This window comes from Carettochelys insculpta, chromosome 2 (genome assembly GCF_033958435.1).
Source record: "Carettochelys insculpta isolate YL-2023 chromosome 2, ASM3395843v1, whole genome shotgun sequence".
Classification (NCBI taxonomy): domain Eukaryota; kingdom Metazoa; phylum Chordata; order Testudines; family Carettochelyidae; genus Carettochelys; species Carettochelys insculpta.
Window position 1 is genome coordinate 279,779,633 of NC_134138.1, and position 12,520 is coordinate 279,792,152.

Consider the following 12,520-nt stretch of genomic DNA (forward strand, 5'->3'; position numbering starts at 1 on the left):
GTAACATGCCCTGGCTGGGGAGGGAACAGGGAAAGCACCCCCGGGGTGTGGGGAGCAGGTTGGGGGTGGGAACAAGTCATAGACTAGAATATTTGGAGATACACATCTCACAGAGTTGGAAGGGACCTCAGCAGCTCATTCAGTCCAGTCCAGTCCCCCACCCTCTTGGCAGGGCCAACCACCATTCCCCTGCTTTTATTTTTTTTAAAATCTACTCACCCCAGATCCCTAAATCACACCCCCAAGGGCTGAGCTCAGAGCCCTGTGTTTAGCAGGCCAATGCTCAAGTCACTGGCCTATTTCTCCTGACAGGACCTGGGGATGTGCAGCATCCCAATAGCAAGGTGTGACACACCCGAGGGCCCAGAGCTGTCAGGGGACCTCTGCCCACCTGCCCTGGGAGGGTGGCTGCCTTAGTGCTGTGCTGGCTTGGAGCTTGGATCCTGCACACCATCGGACTTGTTATCCCTGGAGGTGACCCCGCCCGCCCTGCCACTGCCCAGTACCCCAAATGTGCCTGCCCTGAGTGCCCAGCTACCCGACACATGGACTGTTCCCCTCTGGCTCTTCACCTCGAAGACCTGAACCCACGCCCCAAGTCTCAGTTCACTCGGGGACATTTGCCCCCGTTGGCCCACTAGGACCCCAGCACTGGTTTCTCTGGGACGCACAATGGGCGGTGCTGGGGCCTCCATCGTGTCAGAGGCAGGCTGAGCACACTACCGTGCACACCAGCAATGATACCCGAGTGACAAAGTCTGGAGTTAAACTGAGTTCCTGGGAAGCTGAGTGGAAAGAGGTCACAGAGGGAATCCCAGCATAGGGCACAGGTGCATCTGATCCCACTTGTTGGAAGTGAGTCCAGCCTCAGCCACAGAGAAACGATCATCTCAGCAATCAAACCAAGGTAGATGGCAGGAAGGTTAGGGGTTGCTGGTCTAACACTCCCCACCAAACCATCAAACCTGCCGCACACCAGGTGGTTCAGAGTAGGAGGTGGCCTCTTCTCCAACTGGTGGGGAATCATTGTCTCTGTGAGACACTCTGGGTGGGGTGTAATTTTCCCAGATTCACGTGGGGGCCTTGAGCTGGTTCTGTGTTGCATGGCTGAAAAGGAACCTCCAGGCTTTGAACCTGGCCCTGGCCGCTCCCGGCTCCACCTGGCAGAAGGGTCAGACACATAATGAATAATGAGGAAGGTGATGGTTTGGGAGCTGCAGAGGAGGAGGGAAGGGAGGGAGGGGCAGGCTCAGGCTCCATCTCTGCGTCTTTGTTGTTGGGTTCGTTCCCCCCGTGCACACACAGACCGTCGAGTCGAGCTGAAGAAATCTGTTACTTGTTTGTGGCTTCAGAGAGGGGTCAGCCCACGGAAACGGGGCCCAGCAGAGGGTTAAATGTGAGCGCAACCACATCCACACACTCACCCCAAGTACCCGGCGAGAAAGTGACCGGCTGTGAGTTGTATAAACACCCGTCAGCTGAACACTGAGGTGAATTTGCTAAGTCCCTGGATGGCTCAGTTTGGGGGCTGACCAAGTCATTTATCTGCTCAGGTTCCAAGCTCAGCTTTTCGTGTAGCTGTTCTCCTCTCCTTCCCTCCCCCTTTGACAGCAGCTATTTCCATTCAGCCTGTTTCCGTAGTCATTGTTTAGCTGCTTGGTGCCAAGAAATGCGAAGCAGCCAACTGAGCCTGTTCTTGTATTCCTCTGATTTCTGAGAAACAGAAACTCTTCTCCCCAAGCATGGGCTGTGACCCTCACTCTCCCCCACTCCACACACACACGGGCGTCCGTCTGCCTGAGGCCTGCTCCGCACAACAGAGTTAGGTCAATGCAGCCACCGTGTGTCTGCCCAGTTGTGCGTCCCCCACTTCAATCTGTGGCCCAACAAAGTAAGTGCCCATGTAGTGGGGACGAGTGAGCACTACTGCAAAGAAATGGACAAGACGGACTGGAGGGAGAATGCACAGCTCCCCCAGGCAATGAATGAAGGGATCCTGTGGGAAGCCAATTGCAGGGCAGCTTTCTGGAGTAGTCTAGTACATAAGCAGGGCTGGGTCATTTCAGTCCTGACTAGGGAAGGGGCAGGACCAGCTCCCAGCGACTGCAAGCACCTCAGCAGAGCTAGGCAGGCTGAGGGGAGTTAGGGAGAGACTCCAGCCTGATGCTTGCCAGACTGCTGGCCCTGCAATAGAGGCCCAGAAGGTGCGAGAGTATTGAGCCCGGCCCTGGCTGCTCCCGGCTCCTCCTGGCAGAAGGGTCAGACAAATAACGGCAGTGAAGGTTTGGGAGCTGCAGGCAGAGGGGAGGGGGGCCTGGCCCAGACTCCATCTCTGCCTCTTTGTTGACGGGTTCTTCCCCACCACCCAGAATGCGCAGGGGCACAGACCCTTGAGCTGAAGACGTCTGTAGCTTGTTTCCTGCTTCAGAAAGGGGTCAGCCCACGGAAACGGGGCCCAGCAGAGGGTTAAATGTGAGTGCACCCCCATCCGCACACTCACCCCAAGTACCCGGCGAGAAAGTGACCGGCTGTGAGTTGGAGAAACACCCGTCAGCCAAACACTGAGGTGAATTTGCTAACTCCCCTGACGGCTCAGTTTGGGGGCTGACAAGTCACTTATCTGCTCAGGTTCCTAGCTCAGCTTTTCACACAGCTGTTCTCTCCCTCCCTCCCCCTTTGACAGCAACTATTTTGGCGCAGCCCTTTCTGTAGTCGTTGTTCAGCTGCTTGGTGCCAGAAAATGAGAAGCAGCCAACTGAGCCTGTTTCTGTTCTTGTATTCCTCTGATTTCTGAGAAACAGAAACTCTTCTCCCCAAAACAAAAAGCAGTCAAGTAGCACTTTAAAGACTAGCAAAATAGTTTATTAGGTGAGCTTTCGTGGGACAGACCCACTTCTTCAGACCATCGCCAGACCAGAACAGACTCAATATTTAAGAAACAGAGAACCAAAAACAGGAAGCAAGGAGGACAAATCAGAAAAAGATAATCAAGGTGAGCAAATCAGAGTGGAGGGGATGGGGGGAAGGTCAAGAATTAGATTGAGCCAAGTATGCAGACGAGCCCCTATAGTGACTCAGAAAGTTCCCATCACGATTTAAACCATGTGTTAATGTGCTGAATTTGAATATAAATGTCAGTTTGTCCACTTCTCTTTCTAAAACGGAGCGATAATTTCTCTTCAGTAACACACATACCTTGAGGTCATTGACAGAATGCCCCATTCCATTAAAATGTTGACTAACTGGTTTGTGGATCTGGAGTGTTTTGATGTCTGTTTTGTGCCCGTTGACCCTTTGTCTAAGGCAGTTAGAAGTCTGTCTAATATACAAAGCATCTGGGCATTGTTGGCACATGATGGCATATATGATGTTAGTAGAGGAGCATGAGAAAGTGCCCGTGATTCTGTGAGTAACCTGGTTAGGTCCAGTGATGGTATTTCCAGAGAAGATACGTGGACAAAGCTGGCAGCGGGCTTTGTTGCAGGGAAAGGTTCCAGGACTGGTGTTCCTGCGGTATAGACTGTGGCTGTTAGTGAGGATCCTCATGAGGTTGGGAGGTTGTCTGTAGGAGAGAACAGGCCTGTCACCCAGGGCCTTCTGGAGTGCAGCATCCTGATTCAGGATAGGCTGTAGGTCTTTAATAATTCGTTGCAGTGGTCTGAGTTGGGGGCTGTAGGTGATGACCAGTGATGTTCTGTTCTTGGCTTTTTTGGGCCTATCTTGGAGTAGCTGGTCTCTGGGTATTCGTCTGGCCCTGTCAATTTGTTTTTTTACTTCTCCTGGTGGGTAATTCAGGTTTATGAATATTTGGTAAAGTTCTTGTAGTTTTTGGTCTCTGTCAGTTGGATCAGAGCAAATGCGATTGTACCTAAGAGCTTGACTGTAAACAATGGATCTAGTCACGTGTGCAGGATGGAAACTAGAAGGGTGTAGATAAGTATAGGGATCAGTAGGTTTTCGGTACAGTGTGGTACTGATCAGGCCATCCTTGATTAGTACTGTAGTGTCCAGGAAATGTATCTCTTGCATGTTGTAATCGAGGCATAAGTTGATGGTGGGGTGTAGATTGTTAAAGTCTCTGTGGAATTCTTCTAGAGCCCCTGTACCATGGGTCCAAATCATCTTCTCCCCAAGCATGGGCTGTGCCTCTCACTCTCCCCGACTCCACACACACACGGGCGTCCGTCTGCCTGAGGCCTGGTCCGCACAGCAGAGTTAGGTCAATGCAGCCACCTTGTGTCAGCCCAGTTGTGCGTCCTCCCTTCAATCTCTGTCCCAACAAAGTGCCCATGTAGTGGGACAAGTGACCCCCTGCTGCAAAGAAATGGCTAAGGCAGACCGGAGGGAGTGTTCGCAGCTCTGCCAGACAATGAATGAAGGGCTCCTGGAGGGAGCCAGTCACAGGGCAGCTTTCTGGAGCAGCCTAGTACATAAGGAGCTGCTCCAGCAAAGCTGGATCGGTTAGATCCTGTCCAGGTGTCACGTGCCTGGACTTTTACATTGGGTGTGGAAACCATTTATATTATACATCTAGTGTGGCTGTTGACCCCAAATATTGTACTAGGGGCCATGTGAGGTGCCAAATGAAAGCTGATGATGCCCTGAATCTATGGATGTTACTCACATGTCTGTGTCATGTATGAAGGTAAAGTTACAGATTTTTAACTCTGCAGCTGTTTGAGAAATGTTTCAGTGCTGACGTTCACAAAGGGATGTGGGGCTCCACCCCAGCCAGGACAATAGACTGAGGAAAGGTCCAGACGGCCAACACCCATTTTGTGATGGTGGCTTTTCCTGCTGGGACTTCAGCGAATGGAAACTCAGCACAGAGACCCACCTGGTCAGGAGTTAAGCCAAGGCCTATGGAGAAGAATGGAATTTTCCCTCCACATATGAAAAGCTGTAAGATGGGCCCTGGCAGGGACTTTCTTCGTTCTTCAGTCCTCACAGGTTAAGCCAGTCGGATCCCAGCCTGTAACAATACTTGGGATTCTTCCGGCCCAAGTGCAGGACTCTGCACTTGTCCTTATTGAACCTCATCAGATTTCTTGCAGCCCAGTCTTCCAATTTGTCTAAGTCAGTCTGGAAACTGTCCTTACCCTCCAGTGTATCTACCTCTCCCCCTAGCTTAGTGTCATCCGCAAACTTGCTGAGGGAGCAATCCAACCCCTCATCCAGGTCAATGATAAATATGTTGAACAGAACAGGACCCAGAACCGAACCTTGAGGCACTCCACTAGAAACCGACCGCCATCCTGACATCGAGCTGTTGATCACTACCTGCTGGGCCTGACCTTCTAGCCAGCTTTCTATCCATCTTACTGTCCATTTATCCAATCCACATTCCTTTAACTTACTGACAAGGATATTGTGGGGGACCGTATCAAAAGCTTTGCTAAAGTCAAGATAAATCACATCCATTGATTTTCCCCTATCCACAGAGCTGCTTATCTCACTGTAGAAACTAATCAGATTGGTCAGGCACGACTTGCCCTTCATGAATCCATGCTGACTATTCCTGATCGCTTTCCCCTCCTCCAAGTGCCTCAGAGTGACTTCCTTGAGGAGCCCCTCCATGATTTTTCCAGGGACTGATGTAAGACTGAAGCAGTGTCTACACGTGCACGCTACTTCGAAGTAGCGGCACTAACTTCAAAATAGTGCCCGTCGCGGCTACACGCGTCGGGCGCTATTTCGAAGTTAACTTCGACGTTAGGCAGCGAGACGTCGAAGTCGCTAACCTCATGAGGGGATCGGAATAGTGCCCTACTTCGACGTTCAACGTCGAAGTAGGGACCGTGTAGACGATCCGCGTCCCGCAACGTCGAAATTGCTGGGTCCTCCATGGTGGCCATCAGCTGGCGGGTTGAGAGATGCTCTCTCTCCAGCCCCTGCGGGGCTCTATGGTCACCGTGGGCAGCAGCCCTTAGCCCAGGGCTTCTGGCTGCTGCTGCGGCAGCTGGGGATCCATGCTGCAGGCACAGGGTCTGCAACCAGTTGTCGGCTCTGTGTAACTTGTGTTGTTTAGTGCAACTGTGTCTGGGAGGGGCCCTTTAAGGGAGCGGCTTGCTGTTGAGTCCGCCCTGTGACCCTGTCTGCAGCTGTTCCTGGCACCCTTATTTCGATTTGTGCTACTTTGGCATGTAGACGTACCCTCGCAGCGCCTATTTCGATGTGGTGCCGCGCAACGTCGAAGTTGAACGTCGACGTTGCCAGCCCTGGAGGACGTGTAGACGTGATGTTGCTACATCGAAATAAGCTATTTCGATGTTGGCTTCACGTGTAGACGTAGCCTGACTGGCCTATAGTTCCCTGGATTATCCTTTTTCCCTTTTTTAAAGATGGACACTACATTTGCCTTTTTCCAATCATCCGGGATCTCTCCCGATCTCCACGACTTTTCAAAGATAACGGCCAAGGGCTCGTCAACGACATATGCCAACTCCCTCAGAACCCTCGGATGAATTAGGTCTGGGCCCATCGATTTATGTATGTTTAGCTTTTTTAGACAGCTCCTAACCTGTTCTTCCCCACCAAAGGCTGTCCACCTTCATCCCACCGTGCATCACTTATCACATTAGTCCGGGAGCGGTCCTTGTCTGTGAAGACAGAGGCAAAGAAAGCATTAAGTACTTCAGCTTTCCCTACATCATCTGTCACTGGGTTACCTCCCTCATCCAGTAGGATCATGCATATGCAGACTTTTTTTTCCCAGAGAGAAGGAACACAGTTGGGGGAGGGGCAGACCCCTGTGGGGGTGTGGGCCGGGGGGGATGTGTAGGAGTGTGAGAGGGTGGCCAGGCAAGTCAGGAGTTAAACAAGGCCTATTAACCCAATCAGCCTCACCCAGGTTCACCTGTGGCCAGTGTCAGGCCTGGAGGGGTATAAAGGGAGGGAAATCAGCTCAGTTCAGGGCTGACCAGCCAAGAGGCCGGAGCTGGCTTTGAGGCAGGAGGCCCCAGGCCAGAACTGCCACCCGGTTAGCTGCTGGAAGATGCATCCCAGGACCCTCCCCCAGGTACTGAGGGGAGTGGGGAGCCCCCCCCCGGGAACCCCTATCCTGCCAGAAAGGGGGAACTAGATTCTCAGGGCAATGCCCCAAACTCAAACCATAGACTCTCAGGTGGGGCTGCGAACCCACCCAACAGGCCCTGGCCAGGGGACGTAGCCACTAGGCAACCTGGGCCCAGGTGCAAATCGCTCACAGCATAAAAGCAGACTTTCCCACTGCATAGGAAGGTTGGAAAGTACAGTGAGAGATCACCCTCACTTAACCAAAGATTTTCAGAAATTTGCAGCTCACAAAGAGTCCTACAAGAAGTGGAAATTAGATCAGATTAAAAAGGATGATATAAACAAGTAAAACAAGTATGTAAGGACAAAATTAGAAAGGCCAAGGAAAAAAACAACAGTCATAAAATACTAAAATTAGAAGTATAAAAAAAGAGTCAAGTAACACTTTAAAGACTAACAAAATAATTGATTAGGTGATGAGCTTTCATAGGAAAGTTCTCATAACTGAGACAAAGAGAATTTAAAAGAAAGAAAAAAGATGAATCAGCTAGATAGGACAGGAAGAGGGAGGAGACAGGGAAGAAAAGTACTTACTGCACGTGTCTATTAAGATAAGTGCATTGCCTGGGATCACCACAAATATGAAAGGCAGGGAAACTGTTTTGCTGAGTCCGATGTGTTGGGTGTGTCTACACTAGCCAGCACAACGTCGAAATAGCACGCGTCACGTCTACACGCGCCATGTGCTATTTTGATGTTGAAATCGACGTTAGGCGGTGAGACGTTGAAATTGCTATTCCCATCCCATCCCATTCAACATCGAAGTAGGGCGTGTGTAGACGATCCACGTCCCGCTACTTGGAAATAGCAGGGTCCTCCATGGCGGCCATCAGCTGAGGGGTTGAGAGACGCTCTGTCCAGCCCCTGCGGGGCTCTATGGTCACTGCGTGCATCAGCCCTTAGCCCAAGGCTTCTGGCTGCTGCTGCTGCAGCTGGGGGTCCATGCTGCATGCACAGGGTCTGCAACTGGTTGTCGGCTCTGTGGATCTCGTGCTGTGCAGGGCAATTGTGTCTGGGAGGGGACCTTTAAGGGAGCAGCTTGGGGCTTTGCTGGCCCCTTATTTCGATGGGGAGCACTTGTGTGTGTGGACGCTCCACATTTCCTTCCGGGGTGGTTCCTTTTGATGTTCCCCATTGCTACTTCGACGTTGAACGTCAACGGCACCAGCCCTGGAGGACACGTAGATGATACACAGCGAAGTAGCCTATTTTGATGTCCTTACTTCGAAATAGGATACTTCGACGTGGTGTGGTAGTGTAGACATAGCCGTTAAGTGTTAAACTTGAGAATGAACTCCAGCTCAGATGTCTCTCTTTGTCTGGTGTTAAAGTCTCTTTGTTTTAGAATGCATACTTTTAAGTTTTGGATGTTATGGCCTGCTCAGCTGACATGCTCACTGGCAGGTTTATGTGTATTCAGTTTCCCGATGTCTGATTTGTCCATTCATTCTTTGGCGAAGTGCTTGTCCAGTTTGTCCAATATACATAACAGAGGGGCATTGCTGGCAATGATACGATATGATATGATGACATATATCACATTGGTGGAAATGCAGGAATAGGAGCCCTGATCATGTAACTGACATGGTTAGGTCCACTGATGGTGTCTTCAGTGTAAATATGTGGACAGAGTTGGTAATGGGGTTTGTTACAAGGAAACGTTCCAGGATTAGTGTTTCTGTGGTATGGCGTGTGGTTGCTAGTGAGAATTTCCCTTAGGTTAAGTGGCTGTCTGTAGGAAAGGACAGGTCTGTCACCCTGGCTATGGCTCTGAAGGCATGTCTTTGTGAATGTGGTCCCAAGCAGAGGCAGGGAGTTCAGCTCTCCAACACCACATTTTATAGACCTCTTTCCTCTGAGCCTACAGAAGAACACCAAAGAAACTACACCATCTTTTTGAGGAACTCTGTGCTTCTACCATTTTACCAACAAGTACGTAAACCAGAAGATACACTTCTCGAAGGTGTTGCAGATGCTGATACATCACAAAGGCTGTTTCACCAACATCAACATGGGATGGTTGGGAAAGGTTCATGGTGTAAACGTCTTTAGGAACTCCAGTCTCTTCAGAAAACCGCACAATGGAACTTTCCTCCCAGACCAGAAGATTACCATTGGTGTTGTTGAAATGCTAATAATTATCCTTGAAGTTCTAGCCTTCTCCTTGATCCCATGGCTCGTGAAGCCATACACATACAGCCTGGAGAGCAGAAAGGAACAGTTCAGTTACAAGCTGAGTAACTGCAGAATGGAGGTGGAATGTGTCTTTGGCCATTTAAAAGGATGCCAGTTCAGTTTATTGACTAGATTAGACCTCAGAAAAAGTAACATTCTCATTGTTATTGCTGCTTTCCATGTGCTTTCCGTGTGCTGTGTAATATCTGTGAGGCTATGTCTAGGTTACAGGCTTCGGTCTGGAAACCAGATGTCTCCCAAGAGAAGTCTGCTGCACGGGGAGCCTTCTGCCAACATCCCTGTCTTCCTTGTTCCATGAGGAAGAAGGTATGTCTTGGCAGAGGGGTTTTTCCCAACATTTGGTGCCCAGTGAATGGGCCAAGTGCCAGGAAAGCCTCCCCCCAGAGAACTGCTGGCAGGAGATATTCTAATGCATTGCAGAATTTGTGTATCTTTTGCCAACAGTTCTTATCCATCTAGATATTGCCTGAAAGTACAGGGGAAAGTCTTTGGCGGGATGGTGCAGGGGGAGTTGAGGCAGATCGCCGGGCAACCAATTCTGAGCAGACTGACAACAGGGCAATAAGGAGAGCACGCTGAGGTTCACTGCACATCAGAGGGGCTTTGTAAACAGTTTTCATGAATGGCCAGACAATGATGTGACAGTTATGCGTGTTACTCATTAGCAAGCTGCCCCCAGTTGTACAGATGCTGTTCTGTAAACCGGTCCTTCCCCAGCACAGCTATCACAATGAACAAAGTCCCTGTTGTTCTGACACCATGTTTCTTTATTTAGGAAAACTGGGAACACAGACATAAATGAATAGAAAGAGTTGTGGACGTGGCAATGGTCTGATAACAGAGGGGGGCAGCACGAGGACACATGGCTTATTACTGTCACTCTCTGTATCAATTAAAGCTGTGGAAACCACAGCCTTCTGCTAGCTGAGCTAGCGGCTTCTCGGGCCTCCTCCCCCGTGCATTCTAGGACGTCTGGGAGAGGAGGGTAATGGAGCTTAGTGCGGAGGGCAGGTGGTTACCACTGGGTGCAGGGGCACTGTGCTCCAGCTGGTTTTCCTGCACCTCTGCCAGCTGCCTCATTAGCAGTTTGCTCCCCCATGAGCCTCAACTTCTTCTCCTGCATCTTACACACACGTTCCCTGAATACTCTTCTGTCCTCCTGTTCAGCGCAGATGACCTCAGCAGCATTCCCCTCCATGCGTCCAGCTGAGCCCTCACACTGCAGGCAGGTTACATGAACTCGTTAAACATTTAATCCCATATACATTTTTTCACCTTTTAATGTGCAGTAATCTAACTGCCGGAGGAGTGGGGGCAGGCAGCAGACTGAGAGACCAGCTCGATTGGGAGAAATACACAAGAGTAGACTCTAGAAAAGGTACATTGTCAAACCAGTAGCGTAGCTCTTTCAGGGGGAAAGAAGCACTGTATAGCACAGAAAGACACGTGCAAGGCCAAATTTAGCATGTTACACAGCAGCTACACACGGCAGAGTGCTGGGCAGCTGAGTGCTGTTTGCTGGCAGGCAAGGTAAGTACCACATCAGGATGGCTCTTTTGCTTCTACTTTGAAAATATGTGGGAAAGGGGACTTGCAAACTGCAGCCCTCCTTTTCCACATTGGCATTGAAGGGGTGCAGTGGGTTGGGGGAATAGAGGCCCAGATGTGGATACTCAGCACATGGTCACTCCCCCTCCTGCACTGCATGGCTGTTCTTTGGGATGATCCCTTCCAGTCATCGCGAACAGGGCAGCACACCTGGGGTCAAGATTTGTTGTGATGGACAAATGGAGGAGGATCTCCTCTGTGCTATCAGTTACAAACCTTCCCTCATTTCACTCAGGTCATCATGCGTGGTGTCAGTCTTCTCCAATCACAGAGTATGCGAGCGAGTGGCTGCTGGGCGACTATGGCCAGAGACCTGGACCTTATGCTGCCATGCTTTGTGATGCAATAATGCCAGATCCCTTACTGCTGGCTTGGCAGGGGAGGGTGTCCTATTGAGAAGGCCAGAGTAAAGCAGTCTTCCCCAGAAACCTTCTGAGAAGGATTGCTGGGTGCCTTTCTGGGAGCTTTGTGGAGATGTGCAGGGAGGAATCTCACTCCATCTCCAGACACATTAACAAACTGTTCTGAGACACACCCGCTGTGTAGGCAGACTGGCCACCACAAATTGCCCAGGGCAGATCTAAGATTAAACCCAATTACATTTCACCACTGTAGCATGATACAAACATGAACTCACCAGAAGGGCCCTCTCCATCATCAAGGCCCAGGAACAATAGGCCATCGAAGGGAATCGGTTCCAAAGTTAGAAAAAGGCCCTGGCTGTCAGTGAGTGTGAATTCTCTGCTTGCCACCTGAGCATTCTACTCTTTCTCTTCCTCATCTATATTGTCATCCTCTTCGTTGCCAGAAGCTGCCTGAAGACTTGCTTGGGAAGTATCCCTGGACAGCTTTAGGACAGTGGTGGGGTTCCACACCTAGAATCCCATACAGCTGGTCATAGAAGTGGCATGTCTGAGGTTCTGACCCGGACTGACCAGTTTTCTCTTTTGTCTTCTGGTATGTTTATCTGAGCTCCTTTATTTCCATGGGGCCACTGCAGGGTGTCCCTGCTACCCACCTTTTCCCACCATGACCTGTGTGATTTTGGCAGAGATATCAGCATTTCTGCTGTGCTTTGGCATTATGCCTGCACCAATCTGTTCTGCCCCAGCAGCAATCAGATCCTGGATCTCCGGCAGGCTCCATGTTGCAGCTCATTTGTGACCTGGGAATTTATGGTCAGGAGTGCTGCTGGGCTTGCCACACTGGCCAAACAGGAAATGGAATTCAAAAGTTCCCAGGGCTTTTCCTGTTTACCTGGAGAGCAACAGAGCTGAAAGTGTAGCCAGAGCAGTTACACTGGAGCACAGTGGGACATCACTCAGAGCCAAGATCTTCAAATTGAATGCCACTGTGTTTGCACTACCCCAGAAGGTCAAATTTAGTGCTATTCCTCTCATCAAGTTGGAGTACCAAAGTCGATTTCTAAAGTCCTTAAGGTCAACAAAAGGGCTTGGTGGCACAGGCTTATCCCTTATAATATCAACATAACACAGCTAACTTCGACCTACCCTCTTAGCGTAGACGTGGCTATAATAAATTCTGAGGAACTCCATGGCTTTATGTACTTTTGACTTAAGATCCACAGCCTGCTAGATAAGATGTCAAGTAAGGAAAGAGAATGGCCAACAACACAGGTGAC

General features: G+C 50.3%; 1 long non-coding RNA gene across 1 annotated transcript in view; it reads left to right on the forward strand.

Moving 5' to 3' along the window:
• The first annotated feature begins 2,762 nt into the window (after nucleotides 1-2,762).
• Nucleotides 2,763-12,520, forward strand: part of LOC142008223 (uncharacterized) — a 67,217-nt gene continuing 57,459 nt past the window's right edge. The window contains exon 1 of the long non-coding RNA XR_012644112.1: nucleotides 2,763-2,992. This is a non-coding gene — a long non-coding RNA (uncharacterized LOC142008223). The remainder of the gene's footprint in view (nucleotides 2,993-12,520) is intronic.